Here is a 14851-nt window from a genome sequence, read left to right on the forward strand (position 1 = left end):
CTTTATCTGCCCATTCCACAATTGCCACTGTTGTACTTTTATTGCCCAATATCTAATCCATTCATATTTCCCCCCCAAAAAAAAAATCCACCTGAAAATCTTCATTAAACTACTGGAATTAGATGGGAAAGATAAAGAAAATTTTAAGAGAAAGACATTTTTGGCCTGACTTTCAAACATAGCTTCTTAGCTCTGTGTGTGTATGTGTGTGTACATGTATGAATATATATACATATATATGTAAAATATAAACATGTGGAATGATTTAGTCCAATATATATTCAAGTCACGATTATTTAAATTATAAATAAAATTTAGTCAAATTATAATTTTTTTTCCTTTCTATCCAACTTGTATTATGCAAGGATCAAAATGTTGATGAAATATTTTATGAAGAATGTTAAGGTTAGAAAGAATATATTTCTCTGGGTTTGTTTACTTTAACCTCATTATGAAATAGTATAAAGTATCCATATGGTACTATACTCAGCTCTGTAAAACACAAGCAAATCATACAAGTTCCCTGCCATATGGGAGCTTATAGTTTATGATTTTTTTAACTTCATAATTAGTAAAATTATTGTGTACCACCTCTCCCTTATGTCAAGATTTTGCATTGATAAAAATCTTTTCACATCTAGAGAGCTTACATCCCAAATGTGAGGCTTGCTATCTCTGCCTCAGTGCAACTGCTCACCACTCAGGGGCTCAGCACTCCCCAGACACCCATCTTCCTTGACCTCTCTTCTATCTAGAACAACTACAACATGAGAGCCATGCTCTCTTCCTTGTTATAAAAGAATCTCACTTTCTTAGCCTTCACTTAACATCTGCTCAAATTAGAGTCAGATAAAAATACACATTATGTGATTAGCACTGATGTTACTGACTACTTGTTGATGATACTAACAGGAAATGTGCACTGTTCAAAACTAAAAGCAAGATGCAAGCATTGTTTGAGAAATTTACAAAGCATCTTGCAGTTAAAGACTAAATTTAGTATACCAGGAAGAGAAAAAAGAAAAGGAGGGAAGGGGTGTGATAGTAATGGCAATTAAAGATTCCCCTGTATTGGCTTGGTTTTCAAATTGATTGTATTAAAACCCAGAGCTTGTTAATCCCACCTGTGGGATGGACTTTTTGATGTGAAAAGAAAGTCCTGACTGGGAGGAGCTGGTGACGTAGATTTGGAGAGACAAGAGAGAGGCGGAAGTTCTTTTTGGAAGCAGCACCTCGTGTAGAGGGAGAGACTAAGAGATTGCTGGTGGCCGCTTTGAATTGCCCTGGACTTTTGAGACCTGCCCCCTGAGCTGCCAAGGACTGAGGAGACATGGCTGTTTTGCTGGTACTTTGTCTGTCTGTTTTGATGTTATTTTGCCAGATTTGTCCACTGGTGAAAGACTGTCCTGTTGAAGAAGTCCTGGAACCTGGCATTTGGTTAAGAAGGCCTGAGACTGTCCTGCAGACAGAGAGTGAATACTGTCCACTGGTGAGGGACAGTACTGTTGTTGCAGGGGTCTGGAGACTGTCCGGCAGACAGAATGAATACTGTCCACTGGTGAAGGACAGTGCTGTTGTTGCAGGGGTCTGGGAGCCTTTCTGTTGGTTTAGAAGCCCTGAAGAAGGATTTTCTTGTTGTATGTTTACAGAAATCCTGGGAGAGGGCTTTGCTAATGTGTTCAGGGGTTCTAGGACTGTTCTACAGACAGAGGATAAATTCATGAAGGGACTGGCAATGTATCTTATGGCCTTGCTAAGCCTTGTCTCCCCAGGAACTAAGATTGCTGAGAACTTGCCTCGAGTCAAGATGAAGAAAAGACCTCCATTTGGGTATTAAGTGCTGTGTTTAAACTTGATGTAACTCTGGGGTAGATTCAATTGTGATCCAGGGGTGGGGAACTTTTGACCTTTTTGTGTTCTATGGTTGAGCAAATGAATGTATTTTACTTATGTTTGGAAACTAATCTCCATTTGAGAAGAGGGGCTTTGTGGTGGACTTAATTAAGGTATAGCCTAGAGGTGGAGAAGTATTTGGAACAGAGACTTTGTAATTGATTGAATGATTGGAAAGTCCTGGGGTGGGGTAGGCCTTGGAGATGATTTAATCACACTTAGTAAATGCTGTATTTTGAATGATGTCATGTTTTGATCTTCTCTGTTCTGGGTTTGTTACTGAATAAAATAGAGAGCACCTATGCTGGTATTTTGAACCTGGGAAGTTGCCTTTGCTTGGTATTACATTACAAGGGGAGAGGAGAAAAGGAGAGGGGAGAGGAGAGACAGAAAGGTGAGTGGAGAGGTGGGGAATGAAAGGGAGGAGAGGAAGGGAAGGGAAGAGAAAAGAAGGCAGGGGAGGAATTTTTAAGCAACAAACACCCTCAAGGAATGACAGAAGAAAGATTGTACCAGGCAAGATGAACAACAACCACCATTTACCCTATCATCTCTTAGAATCTGATGGAGGCAGTTTAATACTCTGAAACCATGAACCTTGAGAAGGCCAATGCCCATAGTCATCATCCTGGGCTGCAACTCCTGTGGAAATAAGAGTCAGACAACTGTACTTACAGATGGCAAAGCCGAAACAGAAACGAAAGTTCTCATTACCAAAGGCTTTGGCACTTTCAAATTGATCAGCATAATAAAATGATATGTTTTTTATCACTGGAAATGACATTAAAGAAGAGGCATTAACATCAGCTTTGCTGTATATCATGTCCCATGGTACTTTTTTATTTGACTTTGAGCTGAATCCTTCCACATGTATTATTTCTTCTATTAGAATGTGAGCTCCCTGAGGGTAGATACTGCTTTACTTTTATATGTGTATCCCTAGAATTTGGCACAAGGATTTGCACAGGGTAAAGGTTATTTTTTCATTTCATTTATATGTATGTGTGTATCTACATATATACACATTATAATACATAGACAGATAGATGTATTTCAATATAATTGGTTTCAATTATAATCCTATATATTTTATTATATTTATTGGGGGTAAAACATTCTCTTGAGGTTTTACAGACTTCCAAAGGAGTCATTGTAAACACACACACACACACACACACACAATGAAAAACCCCCAAATTATTGCCTTCTGTGCCTACAGATCTGGGCTTGATGTTGATAAGAATACAAAAGAAGTATGAAATAAGGTCCCTACTTTTAAGGTTCTTGTAGAGATAAGTCAAAAATAACTGTCTAACAGTAGCAGAGAGTTGATATATTTCTATGTGTCAAAATGTGTGACAAAGGAAACAACTGATATTGAGAAGGGACACATTTTACTAGATATTCAGCTGCATGAAGTCAGAGCCTAAATTTTATTTATTTTTTTTTACTTAAAGATTGTATAATTGTAATATATGAACATGAGATGTTCTTTTACATGAGTCTTTAAGTCAGTGTTTTACTCTATTGAATAACATGTTTGTTTCAGTTTTTGTTTTTAGTAGCAAACAGATGATAAACACCATGGGATCTTATATTTTCTGCATCCTTCCATTAATTATGTGATTGTGCAATATGTGATATTTTATGAAATATTACTCACAAAGTTCAGCCTTTTCCTTTCTAATTTTCTTGTCAAGAATGCCTTTAATATATGATTAAATGATACTTGAAATAATTTTATAAAAATAGGAAAGAATACATATAAGTTTTGTGTTATTTATGGTGTGTTGAATTTTTCCTTGTTTTTCTAACAATAGCAGAGATCTTTTTTCTCTTATCTGTGATACCCTTCTCCCTATTACATGTGTTTCAAAATGATGTCTCGACACCCTCAAAATTCTGCATCTTTCACCATGAACTTTCTCTACACCCAATCCAGGTGTTAACATTTTTTTCTTTAGTGCTATTTGCAGTACTTCAAGAATGTAGAATATTGAAGATTCCTAATAAGTGGTTATTGCAATGATTTTTTTAAAGGAACTAAAAGGTAGTGAATTCGCTTAGAAAATAGTAGTTGAGCATAACCATAAAGACCACCATTATTTTAAACAACTTACAGGAGTAGGGGGAAGGAGAAGGCAATACAATGGTCAAAGGCCGGGTTGATGGGTGGGTAGGTAGGAATGGGTATGGTATGTCATTGAGAGAATTTTAATTTGTTAGAACTAGAATATAATTTGAGGTAAAGTAGATTGCTCAAAGTCACATTGTTAATTAAGTTTGCAACTGATACCCAAATTCAGGGCTCTGGAGTTCTAGCCCAGTGTTGTTTTATAAGTTTTTGTATTTTATATTACACTAGAGTTGTTAAACACAGCTCACAGGCTACTTGCAACCCACAACGATCTTGAATGCTATCAAAACTAGAAAAAAAAATTGTGGGAAATATTTAACAAAATTAATTACAATAAAACAAACAAAATTACATTTTAAAACTGTAAATATGCAACCTACAGGGATCCTTATGTACTAATTAGTAGCCTCGTTTCTATTTGAGTTTGACGTCACTGCACTACACCGTGTAGTCTGGCTAAAGTTTAGAGGGGTTTAGATTGAGTAATGGAATGCAAGTCTGGTCCTCCAGATCATAAATGACAAAGCAAATCAAAAAGCATTTACAATATATCTGATATGTACCAGGCACTGTGCTAGGTAGTTGTGAATATAAATAGGATGAAGCAATCCCTACTTGTAAGGAAACAAGAAGTATAGAGAGAGACAAAGACAGTCAGACACAGATGCTTGGGGGGGGGGGGGGGGAGAAGGGGGGGGGGGGGAAGAGGGAAAGAAGGAGAAGGAGAGGGAGGTATGGAGGAAAGAAAGGAGGGAGGGAGAAAATAAATACAAATGAACATAAAGTAGCTAATTATAACAGTTTGAGAAGGTGAGTATTACTAATTGGGGCAACTAGGTAAAGTTTCATGTGGAAAATGGTGCCTGGGTTGCATCATGAAGGAAGAGGGTAATTCTATAAGGCAAAGTTCAGGAGGGAATGCAAGGAAGATATCCAGGTTCCATGGAAGATAAGAGGTGGGATTGTTATGTGTGACTTGATCTTCAGGCAGTGGGTAATCAATTAAAATTTCCAAGAAAGGAGATGACAAGAAAACAAATGTTTTAAAAACAGGAATGTTCTGCAAGATTACCACATGGGAGAAAAGCACAGCAAAAGAAAGAACAATGCACAGAATTTTTCAATAATACAAGATGATGAAGGCTTGGCTGGGATAGGAGCAATGGGAATAAGGAGAGAGTAGATACAGATATTGCCAAGGATGAATGAATAGCACATGGTATATAGGTATAGAAGGAAAAGGATGTGATAGAGATGACTTGTAGCTCCTCTCCTTTGCCCTCCCTTCTTACCTGGGGATGCTCTGCCCCAGGGAAGGTACATTCCAATGACAAAAAGCTACTTTTATCCTTGGGGTTACTGGCTAGATTTCTTCCTCAAAGACTAAGTCTCAAATCCAGCTCAGTCCAGGAGCTCATAGATTAGACAATAGGCCCCTGCCCTCCTAGGGCAGAATGAATATAAATACTAAATATTAACTCTTTCTCTTTTGTCCAGGAACCCTGGGGATCTTCCCCTCCCAGTTTTTTTTTTTTTTTTTTAATTAAAAGGGCCATCCTTGAGTAACTACTTAAGGAGGTCTATCCATTGCCTATTCATTGAGTGGGCCTTATCTCACTCAAACTGAGAACCTGAAAAGGCCTTAGCCAAAAAGGGTCAGGGGTCTCCCACTGCATTCTGGGCCATCTTCAGTCATCTTGATGAATATATGGTCACTGAATCCAAATGGCTCTGGAAGAGAAAGTGAACTTGGTGAACTCGCACAGCCCTCCCTGACTCAAATCAAAGTCAACTGCAAGTCATGTCACCATCTCCCTGATGTCATGGTCCTCCTTCAAGAACAAAAGACAACCTGTGATAATGACAGTATTATTGTCCCATGAAATAATATAGAGGGGTAAATGCCATATCACCAAATGAATTTCCCTGTTCCTTCATCATTAGCATTTTATCTCCATATAGTCACTAAATATTCAGCCATAGAAAAACCAAAAATGTTCAATACTTGCGGACCCCTCAGGTAACTGATATTAACAAAGCAAAGACACAGTAATTGTAACATTACTTTAAATATCAAAAATGGACTACTAGGAAAGGGCTAAAAGCTCTGGCCTAATGAATGTGATTTTTGATATTCATGAAAATTCCAGAATATAATTTTAGAGAAATGGTTGGGGAAACATGAAGAATGTGAAACAGTGAGTAGAGTCAACACACCACTGTTAAGAATAGATATGATACCATTTTCTTTTTTCAATAGTTTTACCAGACTAATAAAAAAGAAAGATGTTGTGAAAATGGTTTGCCTAGATTTTAGCTAAGCTTTTGATTACTTATCTCTTACTATTGTAGTGGAAAAGATAAAGACCCAGAAAATGAGACCATAACCCAATAATTAGATGGATACAGATCTGTTTAAGTAATGAGTCTTAAAGATTAGTTGGAAATGATTCAATGCTAATATGTCTGGGGGGGGGGGAGGTCTTCTATGGAATGTACTCAGTGATCTGTGCTTGGGCCTCCACAGATTATATACATATATATACACACGTGCATATATGTATATATACTCATATATACACGTGCATATATGTATATATACACATATATGTATATAGGTAAATATATGTATCAGGTTTGATTGAAAGGAAGAGATTTGGACTAGTACAGTACAAAATTTGACTTTGGTAAAAGGAACAAGCTGAGAGGAAAAACTAATACACTAAGCGACAGAAAGTCAGGATCCAAAAGGATCTAGAGAGGATGGAGCAGTGGGACTGTTCTAATCTAATCTAATCTAAATGAATTTAATCAAATGAAATTCAGTAGGGATAAATACATGTCTATTGCACTGGGACACACAGAAATATCAACTTCACATGTTCTATAACGGGGGAGGAAAGGATATAGACATATATTGTTCTATTAAATATCTGGGTGATTTCATGGATTACAAACTCAGCATGAATTAACTGTGATGTGGAAGCTTTAAAAAAAAAGCTAAAGTGATTTTGGGTTCTGGGGTTTTATCAAGATGGGCTGGAGTAGTTTATTCCTATCTTCTAGGAGTAAAAACGTTGTTTTTGCTTAATTCATTTGACTTTTTCTTGTCAAAGATACTAAAATAGTTTGCCATTTCCTTCTCCAGATAATTTTACAAATGAGGAAACAGGCAAACAGGGTTAAGTGTCTTGCCCAGAGTCACACAGTTGGTGAATGTCTGAGGTAAGATTTGAACTCAGGTCTTACTGACTCTAGGTCTGGCACTTTATCCACTGCATCACATAGCTGCTTAATATGAATGTTAATAGTGGCCTAATAGCCTCAGGGAGATGATGTTTGGAGTACTGTGCTCCATTAGAAGGACCGCAGTTAGAGTAACAAATAAGGAGAGTGAAGAGTCAAAGTGAAAGGGCTTTGAATCTATATCCTATGGAAGAGACAACTGAGGAAGTAAAGGAATAATAGCTATCTTCCAGTATTAGAAGGAATATAATATGGAGAACTGATTTAAGTTGTTTTGCTTGGTTGTTGCTGGTGTTTTTTATACCAAAGAACAGAAATAGGAATAATAAGTGGAAGTTGTAAAGAGGCCCATTAAGGCTTAATGTCATAAAAGAAACAAATAAAAAACTTTTTAATGATTAGAGCTGTTCAAAAGTGGAATGATCTGCCTAAAACTGTGCGGTTTTGCTTTGGTTAGAGGCCTTCAAGCAGAGATTGAATGACCACTTTGGGAGTATGTTATATTGGGGATTCCTTTTAAACATAAGTTGGACTAAAAAAAAATTTTAAAAAGGTGGGGGGTGGTAAGTGGTACAGTGAATAGAGCACTGACCCTGGAGTCAGAAAGATCCAAGTTCAAATTCATCCTCAGACATTTAACACTTACAAGCTGTGTGACCTTAGGCAAGCCACTTAACCCCAATTGCCCTGCATTCCCCCCCCTCAAAAAAAAAAAAGCTGAAAATATAAATTGGACTAGCTAACTAGCGATGATCATTCTCAAATTTGTGATTGTTACCTAGTTAAAATTATACTTCACATATTTTCTGAGTTGGAGAAAAGTATGCAGAAATCATTTTTTCAGACAGCATGCTTTAATTTATGGAAATTTTTGACAAAATATTTTTAATAATTCATTATGAGACTAGATAATTATATAGTAGAAAGAAGAGTGGAAGAGAAGTGAGAATTAAATGCAAGCTGTGGGTATGACACCTGTGTGGTCTTGGGTTAAGTCATTTATTCTCTCTGGGCCTTAGTTTCCCCCTTTGTAAAATATTAGACTAGCTAATTACTATTTTTTTTTCCTTTAAGCTTCAACATTCTTTGTTCTAGGATATCATTATGATACCATTTATAAAAAGTAGCCTGAGGACTTTGATGTCTGTATATGTGCCTCATGACTGGGTTGATGGGGAGGGTTTGAATTCAGTCTATGCTTTCTGGTACCTTACATGTCTAGTAACTATGAAAACTTGGAGTAACATTGGCTATTATGGGTCATGGTTGGAAGAATCTAAAAGTCCTATTATTTCTAATAATGGTGAGAATAACTCCAAGAATATTCTTTAAATTTTTTTTATGTTCTGAGATTACAAGAATAAGGAATTTTAAAATAAGCCTTCAACTAGTTAAACTACTGTATACACTGTAGGCAGCAACTTAATTATTGAGCATGGAACCCTCAAAATAAATCACAAAAGGTCTCGGTTAAAGTTTACCTCAGAAGTCATCTTGTCCAACCCATACCTAAAAAGGATTCTATTTTATAATATTCCTGAGAAGTGGTCAAGTAACCATATGGCATTTGTTGAACAACTTCTACGCTTGTTGAAGCTCCATTTCCTGTGAAGTTTCTCCTTCCTCCTACCCCTCACATCAAGCCTAATTGTGCGATTCTTCAAATGGCCTACATTTTTCTTAGTTTTGCTTCCTGGGGCCAAGTAAAAGAAGTCTAACCCTCTTTCTTGGTGAGGTTCCTTTAAATACCTGAAGATGTCTGTCATTACCCTTCCCCTTTTTAAGCTCATATTTATGTAATACTTTAAGGTTTGCAAAGCACTATGCATATTTTATCTCTTTTGATCCCTTTACACCTATAATGAGTCCTCTTTTGCAAATTAAACTTATCTATTTACTTCAACCAATCCTCACATGGCATGGTCTCAAAGTCTTTTACCTTATCAATCACTCCTCTCTGAATATTCTCTACCATGTCAATGTATGTTGTATAAAAGTGACTAGAATTAAGAAACATGTTTCAGTATACTCTGACCAGAGTAGAGTAAAGCAATACTATGCCCTCCCCAGTCCTTGGCACTGTGCCTCTCAAGTAAGCTCAGTTGGCATTAGCATGTTTTCTACCAAATCATACTACTGATACCTACTGAGCTCAGAATCTATTAATCCAGATTATTTTCCCCCAGACTAATTTTTGTCTACCCACACCTTCTCTATCTTGTAAATGTAAAGGGTTTTTTTTTTTTAAGTTGGAATCATGATTTGTTGAAGGAAAAAAGGGGATGAAGGGATTGTTAAAAGGGAAATTTTGGTGATCATCTAGTCTACTCCATATATTTTTTAAATCCTTATTATATTACCCCTAACAACTGATCATTCAGTTTCTGCCTGAAGACCTCCAATGAGCAGAAATTCACTCTCTCCTGAGGCAGTCTATTCTTTTCTTTCATAACTCCAAATTACAGAAAGTTCTTCATAGCAAATACTAATTTTTCCCTCCATAACTTCAATCTGTGCTATGTTGTATTGGTCACAATTTTAAAATATGACAGTTTTGGGGGGCGGAGCCAAGATGGCGGAGTAGAAGCATGACCCTCCCGCAGCTCCGGCTTCCACCCTCCCCAATCCATGTAAAAAGGGGACTCTAAACAAACTTTGGAGCTGCAGAACCCACAAAATGACACAGAGAAGCTAACCTCCTGCTGAGAACAGCCCGGCAGGAATCGGCCAGCGCAGCGCTCCACGCCGAGGCTTTAGCTCCAGGGCGGGCCTGACCAGCCACCAGCCAGAGGGACTCCAGATCAGCAGCAGCTGTGGCCGTTTCCAGATTTATCAACACATAGATGCGAAGGACAAGGTGAGAGGCCAGTGCATTCTGGACTTTGGGACCCAGTAAGTGGAAGTGCCTGGCTTTTACCCCTGGGGCCTGCCAGCGCCACGTGGTGGCTTCAGCTCCTGGCCTGCAGAGTGTAGGGGGACCAAGCACCAGTCTGAGGGGTCATCGCTCTTGCTTTAACCTGCTTGGATCTGGATTGCAGTCTAGGGTGGAGGTCCTGGGGTGTGTGTCCAGCTTGCCAGAGCGTGTGGAGACCTCAGAGAGGGCACCCATCTAATACCTCCGGCAGCTGAGAAAACCCCAGAGTTTGGGACGAAAACTCCCCTGTCTGGTGGCAGAGTCCTACTGTGGCAAAAAGCCCAAAAGTCAAATCATTGAGTGGTAAAATGAGCAGGCAAAGGAAACAAAGCAGACAGAAAATTCCAACATTACACTCCTATTTTGGGGATAAGAAGGAGCAAGGCATGGAACAGGAGGAAAACAGTGAAGTCAGAACTCCTGCACCAAAAGCTTCAAAGGAAAATACAAGCTGGTTACAGGCCATAGAGGACCTTAAGAAGCAGATAAGAGAAGTGGAGGAAAAATTGGGAAGAGAAATGAGAACGATGCAAGAAAATTATGAAATGAGAGTCAACAGCCTGACTGAAGAAAATAATACCTTAAAAAACAGACTGACTCAAATGGCAAAGGAGGCTCAGAAAGGCAATGAGGAGAAGAATGCCTTAAAAAGTCGAATTTGCCAGATGGAAAAAGAATCTCAAAAGCTCACTGAAGAGAATCATTGCTTCAGAATTAGATTGGAGCAAATGGAAGCTAATGACTTTATGAGAAATCAAGATGCTGTTAAACAGATCCAAACAAATAAAAGAATAGAAGGCAATGTGAAATATCTCATGGGAAAAACCACTGACCTGGAAAATAGATCCAGGAGAGATAATTTAAAAATTATTGGACTGCCTGAGAGCCATGACCAAAGTAAGAGGCTGGAAAGCATCCTCCAGGTAGTTCTCAAAGAAAACTGCCCTGATGTTTTAGAACGAGAGGGCAAAATAGAGGTTGAAAGAATCCACCGATCACCTCCTGAAAAAGATCCCAAAAAGAAAACTCCTAGGAATATTATAGCCAGGTTCCAGAATTCCCAGATTAAGGAGAGAATATTACAAGCAGTCAGGAAAAAAAAATATGACAGTTTTGTGGAAAAGAACTAAAAGAAGATCAATTTGCCAACAAAGATTAACATTTGAGATTTCTATGAGAAGCACTATGTCACAGTAGATAGAAAGCTTTATCATGATGACCTCAGCTCAATTTCCACTTCTTACATAAAATGGTGGCATGTCCCTAGACAAGACATTCAATTTTTAAGTACCCTAAATGGCACTATTCAAACTTTGCACAGTATTTTACATATATTATCTCATAACAATCATATGAGGTATGTACTACAGGCATTATTAGCCCCATTTCATTGACGAGGGAACTGAAGTTCAGAGAGATTGTCTTGGTGGTCACACTTACAAACTGACTGAAACAGGATCTCAACCCAGGTCTACTTGACTGAATTCAATTTTATCCCCCAAAATATATAATTTCCTCATGTTGTATCATTCTTATTGGATGCTAAAGCAATTCTATAAATCACAATAGTTTCAAAAATGTTTCATTTTAGAAGACTTCTGAAACATTTAAGTGCTTCCATTTCCCAACTGATAAATGGTTAGAGTATATAAATAGGCAGTTTTCAAAGAAAGAAATCTAAGCTGTCAATAGGCATACAAAATGTTCTAAATCACTAATAATTCAAAAAATTCAAATAAAAACATCTCTGAGTTATCCCCTCATATTCATCTGATTGGGAAAGTGGACAAAAAAAGAAAATGGCAATGCTGGATAGACTGTGGGAAAAGTTACATTAATGTACTGCCAATGGAACAGCCCAGACATTCTGTAAAACAATTACTGGTTTACCAATCTAAACATTCTGGAAAACAATTTGGAACTATGCCACAAAAGCATAAACTGTGCATGACCTTTGACCTAGTAATTCTGGTACTTGGTCTGCATCCCAAAAGGATCAAAGAAAAGGAAAAGACCTCTATCTACACAAAATTTGGAAAGCTGTTTTTGTGGTGACAAAGTTTTGCACCCTGAGAAGGTGCTAAGTAATTGGAGAATGTCTGAACTAGTTAAAAGTACATGAACGTGATGGAAAACTATTGTGTTGTAAGAAACAATGAAAGGGAAAGATTCAGAAAATCCTGGGAAGACTAAGATTAACTGAGGCAAACTAAAATGAGCAGAACCTGGAGAATCATTTATTCTATAAGAAAAAATATTGTATATTGTAAAGACAAACACTTTTGAAAGGCTTAGGAATTCTGATCAACACAATGATCAACCACAATTTTAGAAGGCTCATTATGAAACATGGTACGCAACTCCAGATGGAGATATGGTAGACTCATAGTGTAGATAAATAGGTAGATAAGAGAGAGTAATAGATCAAAGTCAAATATATAAATTGACATATTGTTCTAAATCCATAGATATCTATAGATCTATGTATGTATATACATAAACATATTTGTGTTACATATGCATATATGTGGAAATTTGTTTGCTTGTCTATAAATGTATTTTTTTTTCAATAGCAACAAGGATGGGAGGGACAAAACACAAGACTGAAAAATAAAGATAAAAAAATAAACTGATGCCAAAGGAAACTGGTTTCATTTTTCATTTACTTTATTCCTTTGTGACTATGTTTTAAGAACTACTGACAACTTTCCACTTTTATTTTTTTGTATTCATATTTACCATATGTCAATGATTGGGAAGAACTAGAATTGATATGATTCTTGGCATCCTGACAATTACAGTATGATTGCTACATAGCAAATTCCCTTGTGTTAAATTCTTTTCACATTGTAAATCCTATATTACCTGCAGAGTTAATTCATGTCTAAATAATTTTCTATTGGGATGGCCAGGTAGCACAGCAAGTAAAAGCACCGGCTCCAGTGTCGGGATGACCTGGGGATCAAATCTGGGCTCAGATACTTAGCACCACACCTAGAAATAACTGGCTGTGTAACCTTGAGCAAGTTACTTAACCCTGACTGCTTAAAAAAAAAATTTTCTATTAGAATTTGCCTTACCAGATTCTTTCCAACTCATAGTAACTTTGGTGAAAGAGAGGCATCAGACCCTGATTTTTTCTTCTATTTGCCTTGTTCTGCTGCCTATCACAGTAACTTCAGTAACTATAATAAAGGGTTCTACATAATGTAGATGTCCCAGACAATTAAATCCATTAGTTAGGCAAGATATACAGTTATCTCATAAGCTGTAAATTAGAAGGTGACAAACTGGAGGCTGTTTGGAGAGATAGACAAGAGCTTACTGATCAAGGAAGCTAAGAAGTGTCAATTTACAAGACTTGGTGTTTTCTGAAAGAATGCTCAAAACCCAGAAGTAGCCACATTTCTCGGTAAATCAGTGTGATTAAATTCATTTAGCAGCTACTTGAGACTATCTGTGGGGGAAAAAAAAGTTAAGGAAATGCTAGGTTAGAAACTTTCATTTGCCATCCCCTTTTAGCACAGACATCACACATATACACACACACATACTTTCTTAAACAGTGGAAACATTGCTATCAGTATTTCTAACAAAATAGTAGAGCTAAGCAGTTTGAGGAGCCTAGGGAAATTATCGAAAAGTCATACTCAGCTCCTTTAGAAACTGCTGTCCAAGGGTATATATGAGAACTGTGGAAAGGTACAAGCAGATTGCAAGAGAGGATACAAATTCTTCTCCTATCTCTTTGCTTATGTTGGTGGGGGCTGGGGACTCAATCAGATAATTGTTTTTCATCCTTTATTCTTGAAGAGGACCAATCACATCACAAAGGTGATGTCTTGACTTGTGCATGAATTTAGATTTAAGTGAGGCAGAGGTACACAAGTCTGGAGCCTTACTGTCTCCTCCCAAATCATAAAAGTCCAACAGCAAGACAAAGGTCAAGACAACTGGCAATGGCCCAGGATTCAGTGGGTGTCCTCAACATTCCTCAATCAGATAAACTTCTTTGGTGATGACCAAAAAGTGTTTTTTTCATGCAAAATATTCTATTAGAATGTTGTACATCACAAGAAAGTATTCCCAATACAACACAATTCAAAAAGCTTCAATTAAATACTCTGTGCTAGGAATGGTGCAAAGCCCCAGGGGCACAAGACAAAATCAAAAACTGCCCTTAAAGACCTAACATACTAATATGGAGTCAAAAGCACAATGACATGAATGCCTGAATGGCATATAATGCCCCTGACAGGTTGAAATGTTGTAATGCCAAGCAAAGGCAACTTTCCAAGGTTCAAAATAACAGCATAGCCGCTCTCCATTTTATTCAGTGACAAATTAAGAACAGAGAAAATCAAAATATAGCATAATTCAAAATATAGCGTTCACCAAGTGTAATTCAATAATTTCCAAGTACTACTCCACCCCTGGACATTACATTCATTTAGTCAATCACAAAGTACCTCTTCTAAGTACTACTCCACCCCTATGCAGTACAATCATTTAGTCAATCACAAAGCCCCTCTTCTCAAATGGAGATTAGTTTCCAATCATATGCAAAGTACATTCATTTGGTCAGTCACAGAGCACAAAAAATGTCAAAAGTTTCCCACCCTTGGATCACAACTGAATAGGCCATCTACCCCAGAATTACA

At 37.4% G+C, this 14851-nt stretch overlaps 1 long non-coding RNA gene across 1 annotated transcript; it reads left to right on the forward strand.

Annotated features, from left to right (window-relative positions):
• Positions 1-1037: 1037 nt before the first annotated feature.
• Positions 1038-2210, forward strand: LOC138148827 (uncharacterized). Its single transcript, XR_011165188.1, has 2 exons — positions 1038-1235; positions 2020-2210. It is a non-coding gene; the product is annotated as an uncharacterized lncRNA (long non-coding RNA).
• The last annotated feature ends 12641 nt before the right edge of the window (positions 2211-14851 follow it).

The sequence above is a fragment of the Petaurus breviceps genome, unplaced genomic scaffold (assembly GCF_028583685.1).
Source record: "Petaurus breviceps papuanus isolate PSGF00001 unplaced genomic scaffold, PetGlider_PUasm1.0 90842, whole genome shotgun sequence".
NCBI lineage: Eukaryota > Metazoa > Chordata > Mammalia > Diprotodontia > Petauridae > Petaurus > Petaurus breviceps.